This window comes from Lithobates pipiens, unplaced genomic scaffold (genome assembly GCF_037356315.1).
Source record: "Lithobates pipiens isolate NorthernLeopardFrog02 unplaced genomic scaffold, aLitPip1_a1.2 Scaffold_16, whole genome shotgun sequence".
Taxonomy (NCBI): Eukaryota; Metazoa; Chordata; class Amphibia; order Anura; family Ranidae; genus Lithobates; species Lithobates pipiens.
The window spans coordinates 444795565-444817957 of NW_027507748.1; the positions used below are offsets into that span (position 1 = coordinate 444795565).

At 41.4% G+C, this 22393-nt stretch overlaps 1 protein-coding gene across 1 annotated transcript in view; it reads left to right on the top strand.

Annotated features, from left to right (window-relative positions):
• Positions 1-6111: 6111 nt before the first annotated feature.
• CRACDL (CRACD like) overlaps positions 6112-22393 on the top strand; it is a 122746-nt gene continuing 106464 nt past the window's right edge. The window contains exon 1 of the mRNA XM_077482745.1: positions 6112-6406. The gene's annotated coding sequence lies outside the window, so the exon portion shown is untranslated. The remainder of the gene's footprint in view (positions 6407-22393) is intronic.

A 22393-nucleotide genomic window follows, 5' to 3' on the forward strand; every position in this document is an offset into this window, starting at 1 on the left:
TCCTAAACCTACACGGTTTAGGAGATATTTGCTGAAAGACAGTCACCGATGTCTACGGCGCATGCGTCGTAGACAGCGGCGCGTAAGCGCACTGAGCGCGCCGCTGTCAGCGGCGAAATGCAGCGAGTGGCGGCTCCCATGCGCATGCACGAGAGTGACGTCATCGCGGCTTCGTCGAATGACAGCAGCAGAGCAGCGAGACCCACCGAGAAGATGGATGCTCCGGACTACAGGGGACAGCGGTGACTTTGCTGGCTCCTGTGTAAGGTACGTGACACATAATGGACTACTATGCGATGCATAGTAGTCCATTATGCTTTACCTTTGCACGGAATCAAAGAGGAAGTAAACCCATCAGGGTTTACTTCCTCTTTAAGAGCTGATAGTGTGGATAATTGAATACAGCATAACAATTTCATGGTTGGCAAGAAATTCATATATAGACAATCTTGAATATGTATGTGAATGCATGGTTGTCTTATGTACATCCTAAAAATCTTGATGTGTTTCGTGGAGTAATTTCCACTTCATCAGCAGAAGGTGCAATAACCATCTCTATATGGAGAAAAATTATGGTGATTAAAAATAAAGTGTAAAAATTAGATGGTAGAAAGGGAAAGGGGGGAAGAAGAACAAAATTTCACCCAACTAAATACCCTTCCCTATTGTGGATAAAGAGCCCGATGGGGATGCCTGCACCGGGAACTGAGGGAGAACTGCCTGTGGACGGTAAGGCACATAAAAGAGGACATCACAGAGAGTATGGATCTCCATTGTGTGGTCAGTGATAACATTGTCGTCAATCCCACAAAGGGGTCTGCAAAAATGTTATGTATAAACACAGACAATAAAAAATAATGTATAGCAATACCTAAGTGACATATATCGAGTGACTGTTGAGTAGATCCCAGAAAAAGAACTGAGAAGACCCACAATGCACTTGAGCATAATTATAAAATTAATATTGGGGAGTAAGTGCTCATAAATCAGTTGGAACTTGAAGATAATACCATATAGGTGAGTAAAGTAAGTGCAAGACATTCCAGAGTAGTGTGAAGGTAAACAAGCTAGGATGTGATGTCAAAAAGGGAGTGGTATATATGCCATCGGCGTAATCACAGGTGCCTCCCTGCTCTATGCAAGCATTCACACCGGGGAGGTGGAGGAGATGCCCCCACTGGGGCAGTGTGCCGCCCAGGTGAGGGCGCTAAAAAAACTCCCCATTGCAGTGAACGCTGCTTGAAATAACCACACACCACCACGAGGACGCTAAGGGATCATGTCACGCGTTTAGCGTGGGAGGCATGGCACCGTTGCGCTTGAGAGAACCCACACAGGGGATAGAAGGTGAACAGCTGAAGGCAGAGGGGTTAGTTTGTACACTTAAGGTGTTACTAAACCCACAACAGTAAAATCAGTCTGTATATGCAGTAAAGCATGCTTGGTATACTCACTGTGGAACCCAAGGGATTAATCCTCTGCATTGTAAAAAGTCTGTTTGATCCTATCTTCTCTGATCCTCCCATTTTTCCTCAGTCCCCAATCTATCTGCTGATGCCTTGGGAACACTCTGAATATGCTCAGTTAGGTGTGTATTGCTAGAGAGTTTTATTTTTCTTGGGAGGGTGCATGTGATTAGCACAGGGCCACTTAGCACTGTCCGGACAGAGGGTCAGGGGTCCTGCAGCCTCATAGGGCCATCAGAGTAGAATGAACACTCCTCTTACAAGCTTTAACCAGATGCTGATAGAAGACACAAGACTGCTATATACTGGGTGATGAGAAAAGGTATTTAGCAGTTTATTTTTACTAAAGTAATTACATTTCCATGTTTTGTGTACTGCAGGAGACCAGATACAGTGGTGTGGAAAAGTGTTTGCCCCCTTCCTCATTTCCTGTTCCTTTGCATGTTTGTCACACTTAAGTGTTTCGGAACATCAAACCAATTTAAACAATAGTCAAGGACAACACAAGTAAACACAAAATGCAATTTGTAAATGAAGGTGTTTATTATTAAAGGTGAAAAAAAATCCAAACCATCATGGCCCTGTGTGAAAAAGTGATTGCCCCTTAAACCTAATAACTGGTTGGGCCACCCTTAGCAGCAACAACTGCAACCAAGCGTTTGCGATAACGTGCAATGAGGCTTTTACAGCGTCCTGGAGGAATTTTGGCCCACTCATCTTTGCAGAATTGTCCTAATTCAGTTACATTAGAGGGTTTTCGAGCATGAACGGCCTTTTTAAGGTCATACCACAACATCTCAATAGGATTCAGGTCAGGACTTTGGCTAGGCCACTCCAAAGTCTTCATTTTGTTTTTCTTCAGCCATTCGGTGGTGGACTTGCTGGTGTGTTTAGGATCATTGTCCTGCTGCAGAACCCAAGTTCGTTTCAGCTTGAGTACACGAACAGATGGTCGGACATTCTCCTTCAGGATCTCTTGGTAGACAGCAGAATTCATAGTTCCTTTTATCACAGCAAGTCTTCCAGGTCCTGAAGCAGCAAAACAGCCCCAGACCATCACACTACCACCACCATATTTTACTGTTGGTATAATGTTCTTTTTATGAAATGCAGTGTTCCTTCTACGCCAGATATACTTGGACACACACCTTCCAAAGAGTTCCACTTTTGTCTCATCGGTCCACAGAATGTTGTCCCAAAAGTCTTGGGGATCATCAAGATGTGTTGTGGAGAAATTGAGACGAGCTTTGATGTTCTTTTTGCTCAGCAGTGGTTTTCTCCTTGGAACTCTGCCATGCAGGCCATTTTTGCCCAGTCTTTTCCTGATGGTGGAGGCATGAACGCTGACCTTAACTGAGGCAAGTGAGGCCTGCAGTTCCTTGGACGTTGTTGTGGGGTCTTTTGTGACCTCTTGGATGAGTCGTCGCTGCGCTCTTGGGGTAATTTTGGGCGGCCGGCCACTCCTGGGAAGGTTCACCACTGTTCCATGTCTTCGCCATTTGTGGATAATGGCTCTCACTGTGGTTCGCTGGATTCCCAAAGCTTTGGAAATGGCATTATAACCCTTTCCAGACTGATAGATCTCAATTACTTTCTTTCTCAATTGTTCCTGAATTTCTTTGGGTCTCGGCATGATGTGTAGCTTTTAAGGATCTTCTGGTGGACCTTACTGTGTCAAGCAGCTCCTATTTAAGTGATGCCTTGATTGTGAACAGGTGTGGCAATAATCAGGCCTGGGTGTGGCTAGAGAAATTGAACTCAGGTGTGGACAACCACAGTTATAGTATGTTTTAACAAGGGGGGCAATCACTTTTTCACACAGGGCCATGATGGTTTGGATTTTTTTTCACCTTTAATAATAAACATCTTCATTTACAAATTGCATTTTGTGTTTACTTGTGTTGTCCTTGACTATTGTTTAAATTGGTTTGATGTTCCGAAACACTTAAGTGTGACAAACATGCAAAGGAACAGGAAATGAGGAAGGGGCAAACACTTTTTCACACCACTGTATAGTGATTGCAGGGTCCTGTGTTTAGTAACACTTTAAAGGGGCATTATCTGTGCCTGGATGTATGTAGCTGTCCACAGAGTGCTCTGGTTAAGGTGCTGAATGGCAATTGCTTTATCCAAGGAGCGCTTGACCTGCTTGGTCTTTGAGGGACACTGTCACTTCAGACCTCCTGTAGACATCATCAAAGATATCACTCAAGGTCAGAGTCTTCTCCTGCCTCCACATAAGAAGCCTAAGGAGAGGCTGACTGAGTCCCATCTTTCTCCTACTCCTGGAGTGGGCACAGATTGACACACTGAGCCTGGTTCTCCAGCACCCCTACAAGGCTGGATGCAAGAAACCTGTGAAGCCCTCAGAGAAGTCTTCAGCATGAGTTGGGAGGATGGCTGATAATCCATGTGGGTCTTTGGGTAATTTAGCCTTCAGGCATCCAGGTTCAAATAGTGCCCCTTTAAGTTTACAAGCTAACCTCAATGCCTTCAGCTGTTCACCTTCTATCCCCTTTGTCACCACCATGGACAATGCAAGCACAGGGCACTAGTGATATGGGGACAAATGTATTTAATGCAAAGAAAATGATATAAAACAAACTGACCTACATTAACATGGGAACTAGGTGCTTTGCTATCGGGGGGACACCCCTTATGTTGAAGGTATATGGCCTGGTATGGTTCAGGAGTGGGGAGCTGCCTGCTCACCTCTGCCCCCTGTCCCAGCCCTCCAGGCTGCATGTTTAGATCAAGAGTCTGCTATGCATTTTGGGGGAACCCTTTGCAAATTACACATGATCGGAATGCCTGCCTCCGTCTCCCAGCATTTAGATTGACTGAAAGGGTAACCCCTTCATGGTGGCATGAAGGGGTTACAGTGATACTAAAAGCCACTTTTCTTTTCCAACTAAAACAGATGTAACACTTACCATGTGTGCGAGTGTTGGGTCCAAGGCCGGGCTGTGTGCCTCCATGGACACACACAGGGCTGGTACGCCACCCCTTACAGGTTAACATGAGTTAAGGATACATTAACATGAGTTAGGAATACATGCTTGAATAGATTTTTTTTTTCTTTTTTAAAAATCAGAACAGAGAGTTAATAGATACATTTATAGTAGATAGATATTTAGATAGATGGATAGATAGATTAATAGATAGATAGATAGATAGATAGATAGATAGATAGATAGATAGATAGATAGATAGATAGATAAATATGTGTAGATAGGTATTAGATAGATAGATAGATAGATAGATAGATAGATAGATAGATAGATAGATAGATAGATAGATAGATAGATAAATATGTGTAGATAGGTATTAGATAGATAGATAGATAGATAGATAGATAGATAGATAGATAGATAGATAGATAGATAGATAGATAGATAGATAGATAAATATGTGTAGATAGGTATTAGATAGATAGATAGATAGATAGATAGATAGATAGATAGATAGATAGATAGATAGATAGATAGATAGATAGATAGACAGACAGACAGACAGATAGATAGATAGATAGATAGATAGATAGATAGATAGATAGATAGATAGATAGATAGATATGTGTAGATAGGTATTAGATAGATAGATAGATAGATAGATAGATAGATAGATAGATAGATAGATAGATAGATAGATAGATAGATAGACAGATAGACAGATAGATAGATAGATAGATAGATAGATAGATAGATAGATAGATAGGATAGATAGATGAATGGTAGGATAGATAGATAGATAGATAGATAGATAGATAGATAGATAGATAGATAGATAGATAGATAGATAGATAGATAGATAGACAGATAGACAGATAGATAGATAGATAGGATAGATAGATGAATGGTGGGATAGATAGATAGATAGATAGATAGATAGATAGATAGATAGATAGATAGATAGATAGATAGATAGATAGATAGATTAATAGATACTGTAGATAGATAATATATTAACAGATAGATAAAAGATTAACAGATAGATATATATGTGTAGATAGGTGATGATAGATAGATAGATAGATAGATAGATAGATAGATAGATAGATAGATAGATAGATAGATAGATAGATACGTGTAGATAGGTATTAGATAGATACGTGTAGATAGATAGATATATAGATTCTAATATAGTGGATAGATTGATAGATAGTAGATTAATGGATACTGTAGGTAGATAATAGATTAACAAATAGAATAGATAGATAGATAGATAGATAGATAGATAGATAGATAGATACCTGTAGATAGGTAATAGATAGATCATAGATTAAAATATAGTGGATAGATACATTGACAGATAGTAGATTAATAGATACTGTAGATAGATAATAGATGAATAAATCGATAGATAGGGAGTGTATTCCAAGCCATGGACAGTTAGGAGCTCTGTCATAGCTGAGTGTGATTTGTACATGAATGTACGTCTCATATTCCAATACTACACAAGTGTCTGCAGCTCGTGTGTGCGCGGATAATGCGGATTGCATACTTCCCTGCAGCCAGGTGTTGTCGGGTTAGTAAATAGCAGAGTTGGGTGTCAGGCAGCGGTCGGTGTACCTGTGTCCTGAGAATGCACACCCAGGAGGAGGAGCGCTGGAAGACTAGGGAGCAGGTGTAGGGACAGGCGGAGTGCACTTTCCCTGTCGCCCAGCAGGGTTCCTCGTGCTCCCAGTCTCCATCCACTAGGGATGTACATTGTCCAGGAAGAAGGCTAAGAGTGTAGCTGGACTGTGAGCTGTGCTCTCCTATGTGCCAGGCTGCCAGCGCTCTACACAACTCCCTGCCGGACAGGGAGCATCCCCGGAGGACGTACAGCTCCAGCCTGTCCATGTCTCTGTATTACTTCTAAGGAGTCCCCCTACTCACTGAGCCAGGATTACCCCTCTACTCCGCTCACCTGATCTCCAGAGCTGAGCCAACACTCAGGTAAGAGGCTATGGATCAGACACTCTTCCCTCCATGCTGTCTTCAAGGAGCTGCTTATTTATTTATTACTGCATGTTATTGCCTAGATTGTGTGCTGTGTGATCATAAAGTAGAAAGAGCAAATGTGGAGAACAGGAAACCCCGAGTCTTCTATATTGTGTGTTTACATTCTCCCAGTATGTCACGTTTATAAACTCTAGGTGATATATACATAATATAATAATAATAATCACCCCCAGGCATCATGGCATTGCTACTTTTTATTACATTTCAGCCCCTGTTCCATCCCTGCAGTTTTCCATATGTTCCATTATGACATCGCACAACAAGAGGAACCCCATCTTTTCCTATGGGGTCTGTTCACATGCGATTTTCACTTTTCCAGCTTAAAAAAAATGCTTCTTGTTGCAACTTCATGCGATTCTGGCACCATAAACATTAATAAAATTGTACCTAAAACGCAAGTACGTCGGTTTGCGATGCATTTTTAACTTTTTTTTTGCCATAACAACAGAGTTTCATTAGACAAGAGAAATTGCTTGTCATTACCTAAAACAAATTCATAAAGCATAAGAACACATGAAAATGTATCATAAAGGTACAAAAAAATGCAGATGGATGAACTGAGGCTTATTTTTCAATCAACGTGACCTCGGCAGCATGTGCATTTTCCACCTTTGACTTTGTCCAAAATGTGTTCACTTTGTGGGTTGGAAGTTTTCTTCACATATATTATTAATATATTACAATTTTATGTAATGGAATTTTGGACTGCACTTGGCAGTGAACAATTATCCATTGTCACCAGACTTTGCCCCAACAAACATTCTGTATGTCATTAATTAAATACATTTACACATTGAGCCACACTTACAAATGGCATTATCCTACCCTTAGATGCCTACTCTGTACGAGGTTACCACCTCATAAAGTCTCTATATATGCTGCTGTGCTTTGGGCAGAACTGACTTGACACAGACCAGAGGGGGATGCCATTGAGTATTTAATGGACGGGGATGATTACTATGGAACAATAGCCAATGCTATAAGCAATATATAATGTATTCTGGTGGGCATTTCGTACTATCGCTTCCCTTGATGCCTCTTCTGGTCTTTGGAGCCTCGTTGCCCCGGGGGCCTAAAAAGTTCAGGGCTTTTTTTAGTGAGCGTACCATTAAAATGTATGCCACTGCAGTTTGTGTGACAATAGCATACAAAGTGAAGCAATGCTATTGTACTTATATTACAAAGCACAGGACAAAAAGTTGGTTATTAATAGTTGGGGTCCTTGCAGCTCCTAAAAGACATGTCTTGGTTATATGGCATATACAGTCCCATTTGCAATACAATTAGGAAGATAACATGTATATTCAGATAGTGCCCTGGTGAGATTTGAACTGGGGACCACTTGTGCTGCAAGTCATGTACTGGCTGGACAAATATCATTTGCCATATTGCCATGTTTTCAGAAAAAATGACTTTGGTGTTCAGGGCATTCTGCTCATATGCTCACCCATTCAGGTTTACTTCTTAGATGAGCCCCCTGCCACACTGGGTGTACTACTAGGGAGCAGGAATCATCTTTGTTTGTGTTCTGTGTTCTACAAAGGTGGTCTGTAGCACTTATATCAAAATGTTCTACAAAGGTGGCCTGTAGGGCAAATATCACAGTGTTCTACAAAGGTGGTATCTAGGGCTTATAGCACAATGGTCTACAAAGGTGTTCTGCAGGGGAATATCACAATGGTCTACACAGGTGGTCTGTAGGGGATATATCACAATGGTCTACAAAGTGGTTTGTAGGGCGTATATCACAGGGGTCTACAAAGATGGTCTGTAGGGCGTATATCACAGTGGTCTACAATGATGGTTTGTAGGGCGTATAGCACAGTGGTCTACAAAGATGGTCTGTGGGGATTATATCACAGTGGTCTTCAAAGGCAGTTTGTAGGGCTTATAGCACAGTGGTCTACAATGGTGGTCTGTAGGGCGTATATCACAGTGGTCTACAATGATGGTTTGTAGGACGTATAGCACAGTGGTCTACAAAGATGGTCTGTAGGGATTATATGACAGTGGTCTTCAAAGGCAGTTTGTAGGGCTTATAGCACAGTGGTCTACAACGGTGGTCTGTAGGGCGTATATCACAGTGGTCTACAATGATGGTTTGTAGGGCGTATAGCACAGTGGTCTACAAAGATGGTCTGTAGGGATTATATGACAGTGGTCTTCAAAGGCAGTTTGTAGGGCTTATAGCACAGTGGTCTACAACGGTGGTCTGTAGGGCGTATATCACAGTGGTCTACAATGATGGTTTGTAGGGCGTATAGCACAGTGGTCTACAAAGATGGTCTGTAGGGATTATATGACAGTGGTCTTCAAAGGCAGTTTGTAGGGCTTATAGCAAAGTGGTCTACAACTGTGGTCTGTAGGGATTATATCACAGTGGTCTACGAAGGTGGTCAGCACAGTTTATATCTCAGTGTTCTACATAGATGGTCCAGAGGACATAGATTATAATGTTTTACAAACATATATAATGTATATCTTATATTGCAGTGTTCCACAAAGGTGGTCATTCTGGAATAGAAAAATAGACCCTGTGGGGGTTATTTACTAAAACTGGAGCGTGCAATATCTGGTACAGCTCTGCAGAGAAACCAATCAGCTTCCATGTTTTAAAGTAAAAGTTTAATTGCGCAGACGAAACTTAGAAGCTGATTGGCTACCATGCATAGCTAAGTGCACTAATTTTAGTAAATTGACCTCATTGTCTTTTAAGTAAAAAGTGTTTTGGGTATGCAGATGTGTAGGTCTGTATACCTGTATTCCACATCTCTATTCCCTCACACTTGCTCATGGTTACAATTCAAATAACATACGCCTTTGTTTCTTCAGACATTTTTCACTTCTGTGAGACAGATTTCCTGCATGTCATCATTATTGATTTAGGATTAACCTGTTTGAACTACCAAACTTGTGCTTTATGTGAGATCAGGCTTGAGCCAAGCAGGAAACAATACACCTTTGACGTAAGTCTCAATAGTGTCTGGGTTTCATTGGAGACCTCGGTCATTGTTTGCAAATCTTGATAATTTGTCACAAGCCCCGCATTTCCAATTATTGAGAAGTGCTTTTTAGTTTTCTAGCTGTTTGCACATGCCTGTTGCACAATCTGCTAGTTTCTGTTGATGTTTATGACTACAGTAGGTAGGGCTGTTCAGCAAATGCATATCACATTTAGTTATTTTGGGATTACCTGCACGTTCCACTTGAGTCCTATTTATTACCATGGAGTTAATTTGACATTTATTTTAATTATATAATTTAAATAGAAAAAGCTGCAGTATAATTTAAAAGGAATTTAACTATAGTGTCATATTGCTCCTGTATTGTTTATGAGGGATCTCAAATATAAAGCCATTTTAAACATGCCATACTAATAAGTAGGCAGCATCAAATTATAGGTTACTCTTTTATTCAATAAAGTTCTGATATGAAAAAATAATTCAGAGTTGCCCAAATAAATAAATTATGTAGTGCCACACTAATAAGCAGGTAGCATCAAATTATGGGTTAACATTTATTCAATAAAAAAACTAATATAAAAAATATTTATTTATTGAGCTAGTGCAATGAAGTGTCAGTATGCAAAATTCTGTATTTTTACTTATGTGTCAAAAATAAGCTGATTGATTGCCAATGATTAATTTACTACACTTTTTACATTGTTACTGTTCTTAGCAGTAGTGGCAAAATCTTTAGCTGGCCTTTCCAGAAGCCAGCATGCTGATCATGCAGATTAATTTTTTTTTCAGAGCATTCTAAAAACCTTATAATTTGGGGGCATCTTTAACCACCTCAATACCGGGCACTTTTACGCCCTTCCTGCCCAAGCCATTTTTCAGCTTTCAGCGCTCTCACACTTTGAATGACAATTGCACGCCCATACTACACTGTACCCAAATTAGATCTATATAATGTTCTTCACACAAATAGAGCCTTTTTTTGGGGATATTTAATCACTGCTGTTTTTTTTTTTGTTTTACTAAGGAAAAATAAAATGAAAAATCAACCAGCGCTAAAAAACACAACAAATACAGTGAAAAGAAATATAAAAGTGCAGCTAGAATACTGTAGGTCAAATTACCAAATCCCACATTTCAAAATTCAAAAAATATATCAGTACAGCGCAAATACAAAGTAATACAGAAAATATCATAAAGTGAAAAAAATGTGAATAAGAAGTCCATATAGTGAAAGAGATATTCAGAAAGAGTCCACTTGTGTAATATATCTTCAATCAATAAATCAAGTGACGATGTGATCCCTTCACCATTGAGCAAGTTGAACTCTCACCTCAACAAGTGGACCTCTGATAAATCAGATAGGTCAAAAACGCATGTTCCCATCAAGGGTAGATCATAAGATTACAGCAGACCAAGCGGAAGCATTTCCAGGTAAGGTTCTCCTCCGTATCATCAGATCAATGTGATATCATATAAGAAAGAACAAGCAAATCTAGTGCTCTCCGTTGATGTAAATTTATTAAACAAATAAATAAAAACAAATACCACTCACATTTAGAGGCACTGATCTCCAGTGCTGAGTGCTCAGATAAAAAATACCATGCATGGATCAGTGTGTCAGCTGGCGGATGACGTCACGACGCAGGTCACGTGGTCCGTACGCGTTGCGTCCCAGAAAGTAGGCGGGACGCAACGCGTACGGACCACGTGACCTGCGTCGTGACGTCATCCGCCAGCTGACACACTGATCCATGCATGGTATTTTTTATCTGAGCACTCAGCACTGGAGATCAGTGCCTCTAAATGTGAGTGGTATTTGTTTTTATTTATTTGTTTAATAAATTTACATCAACGGAGAGCACTAGATTTGCTTGTTCTTTCTTATATGATATCACATTGATCTGATGATACGGAGGAGAACCTTACCTGGAAATGCTTCCGCTTGGTCTGCTGTAATCTTATGATCTACCCTTGATGGGAACATGCGTTTTTGACCTATCTGATTTATCAGAGGTCCACTTGTTGAGGTGAGAGTTCAACTTGCTCAATGGTGAAGGGATCACATCGTCACTTGATTTATTGATTGAAGATATATTACACAAGTGGACTCTTTCTGAATATCTCTTTCACTATATGGACTTCTTATTCACATTTTTTTCACTTTATGATATTTTCTGTATTACTTTGTATTTGCGCTGTACTGATATATTTTTTGAATTACTAAGGAAAAAGACTAAAATTATTGAAAATGAAAAAGTTTTCTTAGTTTCTGTCAGTAAATTTTGTAAATAAGTAATTTTTCTCCTTCACTGATGTTCGCTGATGAGGCTGCACTGATGCGCACTAATAGGCTACATTGATGGGCACTGATGAGGCAGCACTTATGGGCACTGATGTGGAGGCACTAATATGCCACACTTATGGGCACTGATTAGCAGCACTGATGGGTGGCACTGGTGGACACTGATAGGTGGCACTGGTGCTCTCTGATTGGTGGCACTGATAGGTGTCACTGGTCAGCACTGATGGGTGGCACTGATGGGCATTGATGGGTGGCACTGATGGGCATTGATGGCTGGCACTGAATGGGGTACTAATGGGCATCACTGATGGGCGGCACTGATGGGCACTGAAAGCCAGCACTGACTGGCATCACTAATGGGCACTGGTGGGCACTGATTGCATGCACTGGTTGCATCTCCTTGTAATCATGCTGCTGATCGGCTCTCCTCGCCACACACTCTGTCAGTGTGAGGCTATGGGACCTGATTACCGGCAGTTCCATGTTTACATGTGACCAGCTGTGATTGGACACAGCTGATCACATGGTTACAGAGCCACGTCAGTGGCTCTTCACAGAGATCGGGGTTGCGCCATGTCCTAGCAACACGATACAGCCACAATCGCTGTGCTGTGTGTGGCCCATGTGTACCGTCATATGACGTTCACCCAGAACAAGAGCCACAACGTCCCTCCGTCATTTGATGGTTGGCGGGCTGCAACTGGTTACGTATAGTGACATGATTGCTTTAAAGCGGGGGTCAGCAACCTGTAGATCATGATCTACCAGTATATTGTTTCCAGGTGACTGGTAGATCACAGTCTTGGCTTGCTGACCCCCCATTCCAGAGCATTAAACAGAGTGCAATGCAGAGGGACTACTTGTACATGTGGGGCTGTAGTAGGGAGCAAGAGCCACATAAGCTGATGTCTCCTCTGTAGTGCTGACCCCTGTCCCATGTGGAGTGATTACAACTGCACTCCCATCTCTTATCCTGGCTAACGGTCTCCAGAGTGGTGCCAGCAGCAAGAAAGAAGAGATCTTCAGATCAGTGGGAAGCAATATACTGGGCATAACAGTAAAGGGCTGCTTTCACACTGATGTGCTGCGGTTTAACCACACAGTGTGTGCAGTGCAGTGTACCCGCAGCTTTCCTGCGGGTTTGCTGCGCTTAACCGTAGACTTCTATTATATCCTGGGAGTTTGGTGCACTTTCTGAATGCAGGAGTTTTGGTATTCTTTCATAAAGTGCACAACACCTGCAGGATATAATAGAAGTCTATGGCAAAGCGCAGATATCCCAAGAAGTTGCAGATGCACATCAGTGTGTGAAAGCAGCCTTATAGGGGGCTCAGAACAGTAAGGGTTTATTTACATTTTCAGTTTGGGGGTAGTAAAACCCCATAGTTAAAATGTGTTTTATCACCCTTCAACCGCACCCCCTTTAGCTGCAGTGGCCAAGGTTGTACACATGAGCAGCAGAATTTATACACCCTGTCATGGTTGGTGAGTGTAGCACCTGCCAGGCATGACCCATTCAAGTGACTGAGGCCACTCTGCAAATGCCCTGCAACCTTATGCAGTACATTAAACAAGGGGTTAAAGCAGGCAGCATCGAGTTGCTATCTCACCACCTGCTTTAACCCCTTGGACCCAGCAGAAGCATGCAGTTGCTGGGCACGCGCAGAATTGCTCCATTTGCTTGAATGGGTCGTGATTGGCAGGCAGTAGCACCCACCAGAAGCAACAGGGGGCTAAATTCCTGCTGCAACATGTGTAAACTTTTGGTTGCTGTCTTAGCAGCTAAAGGGGGTAGGGATTGGGAGGCGGTAAAACTGTAAAACTGCAACTCAACAGCAGGGTTTTACCCCCCTCCAACTTTACATGTGAACGAGCCCTAAGGGTATCGCTGCCAAATGCAACTAAGTGCTCATTCACAAGTGTAACGGGCACGGCTGCTCCTCTGAAAAATTATCCAAGTGTGTTTAACAAGTGGTGAGGAGGCGATATGTTGTCTCCTCACCTCCTTATTTAAACCCATGATTGCCATGCAATGCACGCGATTGCAACAGGTTTAAATCCGGTGTGAAGAGGTGACACTGTTGTTCAGGTAGATCTCTACCTCTTTAAAGTTACCTTCCCCTGCTTTAAAGGGTTATTAAACTCAAGAACACAAATGCAATCTATTGCAGCTTACAGTGCTTAGATGTGGTAGCCGCATTTATTTTCCCTTTCTTTCAAGCAAAGATATTTTTCAGCAAATACAGAAAATATGTTGATCTTGCCAGAAATGCAGTCTCCTTGTAACATCCTTTGAGCTACATAGATGAATATTTTTATTCCTACCTATCTTCTGTAATCCGCCAATTGTAGTCCATAGTAGGAGGTCAGCCTAGAGCAGTGATGGTGAACCTTGGCACCCCAGATGTTTTGGAACTACATTTCCCATGATACTCATGTACTCTGCAGTGTAGCTGAGCATCATGGGAAATGTAGTTCCAAAACATCTGGGATGCCAAGGTTCGCCATCACTGGCCTAGGGTGACAGTCTTTGCTCCTTCCATAGATACAGTGGAGGAATGACATAGCTACCTAAGGACAAGAAGTGTGTTCATTTGCAATAAAGTAAAACCAATGCAGCCACCACGCCATGGACTAGTAAGCTGCAATATATTACATTTTTGGTTTGGCATTTAGATATACTTTGAGCAGGCTATGGCTTTATACCATACTTAACTTTTAATCTTAGATATTTAAGAAATTGTTAAATGGTTAAAGAGAAAGTAAACTCTCCCACTCTGATGCTTCTTTTCATTTAGTCCATTAAAATAAGTAATGATCAAACTATAGCCATTGTAATCCAGCCCAAATCACATATTACTTACTGTTTAAAGAAACGTTAAAAAACTTGTTTCCAGGGGTTAGGCAGCGCCATCTTAAGTATTGTTTTCTGAGTCCACAGTGAAGTCTATTTCCGCCCTTACATTGAGCACTTCCTGTATTGTTAACCAAGCCTCCTTCTCAATCCAATGTTTCTATGGCAACCCTGCTTCCCTGCTCATAGCTGACTTGTTTTATTTCATAGTATTTACTTGTGCAGATTGTCTAAGGTTTGCCTGTGTCAGTCTTATCAGTTTCAACTAATGGCCAGGTTTATACTGCATGTGATGTCACATGGTCACATGGTGTGTAGGAGGAAGCTCTAAATGATTCTGCAGCCTCCTGGGATTTCAGTGTTGTGCCGTAGGAAGTCCTGATAGATAAGCACATAGAGAGTGTGCCGTAAATCAGGGGATATCTGGGCATGCTCAGTGACGTCATTCTAAAAAACAAAAAGGATTACAACAATACTAAGCAAGTAAGGTGATATCTACAAGCAGTGTTCATTAGGGTTTTTTATGCCAATTTACATGGGACAAAGTTGTGGGGCAGACTTTACAATCACTTTAATCATCTGTGACGTAAACTAAGCCTTAAAATCATCTAAAATGATCAAATATTAAGGCCTCATGCACACTGGACATTTGTCCAACTCCCCTAGATTTCGTTCCTCCTGACAGCAGCGTTTTGGCAGAAAAAAGCGATTGACGCTTGCAAACAAGGGCTGTTAATTGGCCAGAATAATAATTTATTCTAGCCATTGAAATTAATTAACCCTTAAGTGTTAAAGTTAAAGCCTAGTTTTAACGCGCGTTTACACGCCTTCAAATGTTTTTTCTGCCAGAACGCTGCTCCTTCTGGAAGCGCTGGCAGTGGGGTTTTTTCCTGCCACTAAACTCTTTTAAATGCCTATGTGTGCATGGACACATAGACTAACCTACAGGGGCATTAAGAGGCTGAAAAAAAGCCAGACACCCCTAGGAGCAGCGTTAAAAAAACGCCCAGTGTGCATGAGGCCTAAATCTGTTAAGAGTGTTTTTAAAGTGAATTGTCATTCCTTTGTGCTCTCATTTTAAAATATGAATTGTATTAGTCTACTACTAGAAATCTTCAACTTATAAACAGAGAATGGACTTGGGTCTGTGTCTCAAAGTCCAGAAACACAATGATCCCGTGTTAATTTGCATTCCATTAAGGTGAATCTGTGCAGCATAAGTTCTGTCCATATCCAATGCTAGTAATTATTAGTCATAAACCAACACATTTTACTGTTTATTTTCTACATGAGAAGTAATAACCGTTTATATAATGCTACGTTAGATGAGGTGCCAACAGTTATTAATTGAATGAGAGATGATTGAGAGATATGAGTTGTGACATAACCTGTAATGTAACTTGCTCCTTGTTCCAGTGAATGTACTTTCTCCTTTCAGTAAGATAACATAGGGAAGGAAGGATTGAGCAGATGGGTATACAGTACAAACAGCACAACATTCAACATCTGCATTTTGTGCTCTGGAGACAACACAAGTAAAGTTGGCCATACACTGATCAAAATTCAGCTGCTTCAGCAGCGACTGGCCAAATTTCGATCAGTGTGCGCCAGTCCCTGCTCAACAGAAGTCAATCATTTGATTGACTTCTGTTGAAGGTATATTTTGGAAAACATTTCTCGATCATCAGCTGCAGCCCTTGATCAGTGTATTCTGACAGCGATGGGTCCCGCTATCAGAATAACAAGTCCTGGCAAGGAAGATTCCTCCATCCACCCCATTTGTGTGGTTGAATCAAATAGTTTTTGTTTTTTTGCCATTCAACCCGCTGGCTGAATGAAAAAAAAAATCGAATGCCCTGTACACATGATCGGACAATCCGACGACAAAATCCATCAGATTTTTTCTGACGGATTTTGGCTCAAACTTGTCTTGCATACACATGGTCGCACAAAGTTGTCGGAAAATCCGATCATTCAGAACGAGGTGATGTAAAACACATACGACAGGACTATAAAGAGGGCAGTAGCAAATAGCTTTCGTCTCGTAATTTATTCTGAGCATGCGTGGCACTTTTGTCCATCGGAAATGTCTATACACAATCAGAATTTAAACGATCGGATTTTGTTGTCGGAAAATTTTAGATCCAGCTCTCAAATTTTGTGTGGAGGAAATTCCAATGGAAAAAGTCAGATGGAGCCCACACGCGATCTGATTTTCCGACAACATGATGCGATCGCACATTTTCCATCGGAAAGTCTGATCGTGTGTACAGGGCATATCAGTGTATGGGCCAGATGAAGAAATCTCAGGCTACACAGCTTGGAAACTTTAACATTACATTTCAGTTCACTGAGCAAGAAAGAATGCAATTGTAATTCATTTACTTTGAACAGGACTGCAGGGATGCAATACCAGAAGCGAAGGTGAATGTCTGTTTCCATAAAAGCAAATCAGGTACATTACTCACATTTCCTATGTCATATAAGTATGGACTGCAATCCGAGTTGGGAGCTGTACTTGATCTATGCAAAGTAATGTTTCAGACTTGTAACACAGATGTTCTTTAATAGACAGCTCTTTAGGCTGTGGGTGGAGGCGTGGGGAAATACATATGGCCCAAAGAACTATTAAGCAAGTCTAAAACATCATTACTTTACATATATCAAGCATGTACCCCCAACTCGACTTGCAGTCCTCACTAATTATGGCATACAAAGAGTAAATAATGTGCCTTCAGCACCACATATAACAGAACACCAAAGGAATGGATCGGTATCAGTTAAACCAGTGGCCTCCAAATTGTGGCCCTTTGCTTTCCTTTATCTGGCCCTCGTTGGAACCATTCCTCCCAATGACACCAACAGTGGGGCATTATTTCTGCCAATGATGGGGCTCCATCCCTCCCACTGACACCAATAATGGGGCACTATTCTTTCCTCTGACATCAATGATGGGGCACTATGCTTTTCACTGGCGTCAATGGTGGGGCACCATTCCTCCCACTGACACCAATGATAGGGCATTATTTCTCCCACTGACACCACAATGGTACAATATTCTTTAGACTAAAACAAATAGTGGGGTACAGTTTACTTCTGCTGATTCTAGGACATTTTCTACCCCCAATGGCAACAGTCTGGCCCCCCCAAAGCCTGAAGGACAGTTAACCGGCCCTTTGTTTAGAACATTTGGAGACAACTGAGTTAAACAATCAGATGAAGTGAAAACAAATTTTATTAAATGTCAATGGCAGTTTGTAAGTGTCAATGGAATTGATCAGTTGGATGATCAGTTGTACCAAAAACATATTTTACTTCTTCGTCGTCACCGGCTCTCTCTGTCTGGCTGCCCTTCCACGCAGCAGTCACCAGCTTCCAGCTCTAGGAAGCTGGTGACTGCTGCGTGGGAGGGCAGCCGGACAGAGAGAGCCGGTGACGACGAAGAAGAGCCCTCTGTGTCAGTGACCGGGAGGGGGGCTTCTGTGTGTGTGTGTATGTGTGCAGTGCCATCCCTCCGACCCGCACACAGGACGGACGACTCCTATGTGTTCAGCATCTGCCAGCGGGCTCAGTGTCACCTCCTCGCCACTTCACACTGGAGGAGGGGGAAGGGCACACAGCCAGCAGCACCGGGGAGAGCCCACGACCTACACCTTCCCCAACCGGGGCCCACACATCAACTCTCCACTCAGCCCTGGGATCTGGATATAATACAGAGGATCCTCCTCCTCATCATCCTTACTACTACCACCCCATCCTCCTCCTCATCCTCCAGGCACCAGCATGTCCAACCCTGTGCCAGTGGATATGGAACCATTCGCCTGTTGTAAACCATCTAAAAAGGAGAACCATCCGAGATATTGATATACAGTGAGAAGGTGGAGGAACTGGGTACAAAGCGATTGGAGGCAGAGATACTACACGCACATAACCCCTTAGGGGGATAAGGATCTGGTGAGTGGGGACCCAAAGGGGGTGAACACGGAAGTCACTGGATTTGTGTGAATAAGCACCAAAGTCATCTTTCTCTGATCCGTCTGGAAACCTGTTATAAATTGACTGAGCACCATATATTCACTTTGAAGTCTATAATTTGCACATTGCACTTTAATGGAACTTTGAGTATTGTATTTGCAAGACTTTTGCAAAATTTTTATAAATTTTTGTATCTTTTTGCACTTTTTGCAAATTTTTGTATTTTTTGCACTTTTTGCACCTTTTGGATGGTATCTGGACTTTAGTGTCACATTCAATATATCAGAGGTTTTTCCATTTTCTTTTCTTCACGTGGAGATAGAAATTGTGGATATAATGAACTTTATAGGGACACCCTGAATGAGGAGCTATATATTTAACACTAGATTCACACAGTCATTATTTTTATTTGTTTATTTTATTTAGATTTGTCCGTGCTTTAAAGTTCCCTTCCTAGTGTTTACAATTATGTACCACATGCCATTGGTCTAAGCTATCCCATTATTAAGTAATGCCCTTTATCAATAGGGTGTATGCAGAGAACGCAGGGTCATTGTTACTGAGTTCTTTCTGTGTTTTTCTCTCTTTGGTTATCAATATTTTTATAATTCAGCACCTACTGCATCAATACCCAATATAGGGGAATACTGTATAAAATCTTAGCACCACAATTTGGACATTGCAGCTTGTCAAAGATTAATTAGTGGAGGTGAGTCACTGATCTCGGCCAGTATAGAGAATTTGGAGAATCTCTATAAATCGCGGGCTTAGCCCATTAAATATCCCTTAGAGGTAGTGCCTAGAGCCCTATATTATTTTATAAAACAACTTTATTATCTGTTGTTCTTGTTAGTGTTATCTGTCAGTGTCAGCAGTCAAAAGTGTAGGCTTCTATGTATAGACTTATGGCCCCTACACACGATCCAAAAATCGAACGAAAAATACAGACGCGATTGTACGATAATCGGATCGTTAGTACAGAGCTTTCAAGAGCCGATCATGACAATTTATCCAATATTATTCAACTGGACAAGCATGAGAATTTTCCTCGTACGATACCAGATCATACGATTTTCATTTAGTCAGTATAGTTGTCGTCCGAAAATACAATACAGATACATCAAAACACGACATCACTTCCGATTTTTTTTTTCTGTCATACGAGAATTTTTGTGACTTTAGTAACCTATTCAGTTTCTACTTGCAACTATTAAGCGAAAAAAAGATGTACGATCTGTCGTACGATATTCATGTTGTGTGTACGGGCCATAGGGGTCTATTCACGCAACTGCTGCATTACGACGATCTCAGCTCATCACATTGTTCACTTTAACAAGCTTTATTGAAATATTACATTAACTTTAGTCAGCCACCGCACAGTAATTTGCTCACTCTGCGCTGGGCAGAGTGCACTGGGCAAAAGTACGGCCTGCTGTACTGTTTTTCAGCACACACTACTGCGTTGTGGCTGGGTAGGAGACATGGCATTTTGCCTAGTATTGTTGTGGCGCTGCGCTTGAATAGCTGCCAAATACAGTCCTACCGCCATAGGGTCCGACTGCTGCCAGTCAAGCTCCTGTTAAGATTGAGAGGGGGAAAGGCTTAGCTGCACTGTGTGTGTCTAAGGATGCACACAGCCTCAATCAAGTGTGTGCCTGCTTGGATGCTCCCTCAACACTTTGCTGGCTAAGGGGGGCATCCGGAGGAAGGAGAAGAAGACAACATCAGTGGGGGACTGCAGAGGAGAAAGCAAGGGAATGCTCTGTGCAATTCCATTGCACAGAGCAGGTAATTATAACAACAACTTTTTTATTTTATTGAAACAAATAATAATACCTTTACAATCACTTTAAGCCAATACACAAGTATTGTATTCTCTATTGGGCATTGGAGTCAAATATGCATGTTTGTACAAAGATCTTGGATTGGATAGGCACTGTCAGCAGCTTCCTCTTGCCAGAATGCAAGGTATAACCTTGACATTTCTTCTCATTCTTCCACTCTGTGACACTTTCAGTTTACCCCCTTACATCTATAGCTGGGTTCTGCACAAAAAATAATACTCACACCCAGAGATCCATTGGCATTCTGTAGGGATTTGGTGCACCACCACACCTGGTCCTGCACTGCCATCTTCTAATGTCATCATAGGGCTGCCTATGCCTTCTATGTTCTTGCAGCTGGCCCCCATAATGACATGCCACAGCTGAAAAAACTAGAAAGAGACACAGGAGATTACCTTGGCCCCCACAGATGTGTAACGCGGGTATCCTAGGAGGCTGCGGGCAATGAATACATCATATTCGCCTAGGCGAGAAGCTAGGAAGTAATTGAAAAAGGTATTAAAAAAAAAAAGTTACATTTCAGATTGTGTGAGAGGAGGGAGGGGAATGAGAGAAAATGGATAGGGATTGTGAAATCTGCTTCAGTTAAACCATTGATATGTTTAGTGATAATCTTTCATGGTCACAGTTTAATCACTTGGGTCTCCCCACAATGCAGCAACATGGATTGGCACAGCAGGGTACAATAATACATCACCCAAAACTCTTCATGTGTATGTCTTTAAAACCCCACTCATAATCTTTATACTAACATTATAAAGGAAGAAAAACATCAACAACACAGAATGGAAAGTTAATGAATAAAATGTGAAAACTGTTCACAGGTATAAAGTAGGTTAAGTCTAAACAGTGCTTCTGGGATAGTTCCAAAACCATTGTTTTTAGACTTAGCAGATTGTTCACTATCTGAGATTCCCCGTCCCGGGGGGCCAGGTCTGGCATAAAAAAAAAATGCTGCAGCTAATTGAAAGGCTAAGGGATCTCAAATAACAGTGGAAGAAAGTTCTTTTTATATCAGAACCCTTGGCCTTTCAGTTGGCTGCAGTATTTTTCTGCACTGCTGGCTACAGAACTTGGTCACGGTGACAATGGAATTCAGACTGTGAACAATCAGCTTCTGCTAGCTGTATAAATAATTATCTGTGATGCTGCTGTGGAGCTGAAGCAGGCCATACACCAGTTGGATTTTGTTAGAAGCTAAGTTTTCAGAACATTAATTAGTGGGGGCAAACCAATGATTGCTTTTGACCACAGTGATCAGAACATTTGAAGAAGCAGGATGGAAAGATGTTTTCGTTTCTGATGTGAACAAGCAAAATTCTAATTGTGAATGTGATTTATGTTTGGGAAAAATTGTATTTAAAATGATATATGCAAGGTGCAAAACAGACCTGTTGAATACACCTGGGATCCATTCAATTAGCAGGTCTTGATCAAATTAAAAGGGCTTTTAAACTAAATGAGTTGACTCAATGAATGGTAATGCTCAGACAAATGATTTTTAGAATTTAAAAAAATTTTAACATTTGAAATTTCAAATTAAATTCTACTGGTGTATGGCCCAGATTTTGAGTTCCAGCAGCAATGAATAGATAAGAAATATAGACCTTAAATTATATGGTTTTGGTAAATCTAAAGGAAAGTTGTCTGAGAAAATTCTATAATATATGGCCAGCCTTAGTAAATATTTTATTAATAAAAGTGCAAGCAGCTTTGAGAATCCATAAGGACAGAGTTCAAATGAAATCCTACTGGTGCATGGCCAGCTTAGAACCTCACAATCTGAGCTTATTTCTCCCGAAGCAGGGGAGGTTCGGAAAGAGAGGACAGTTAAGCCAGCAATAGATGGTTTGAATCTCAGCCAGTTCAGCATTCAAACCATGTCGTATGTTACAGCCGCTGGCAATAATCACTGTGTTGTCCCTGTCTGTGTTGATGAGGGAATCGAGCGATTTTCTTTCTGCCTGTGGCTGACCTAAGTTA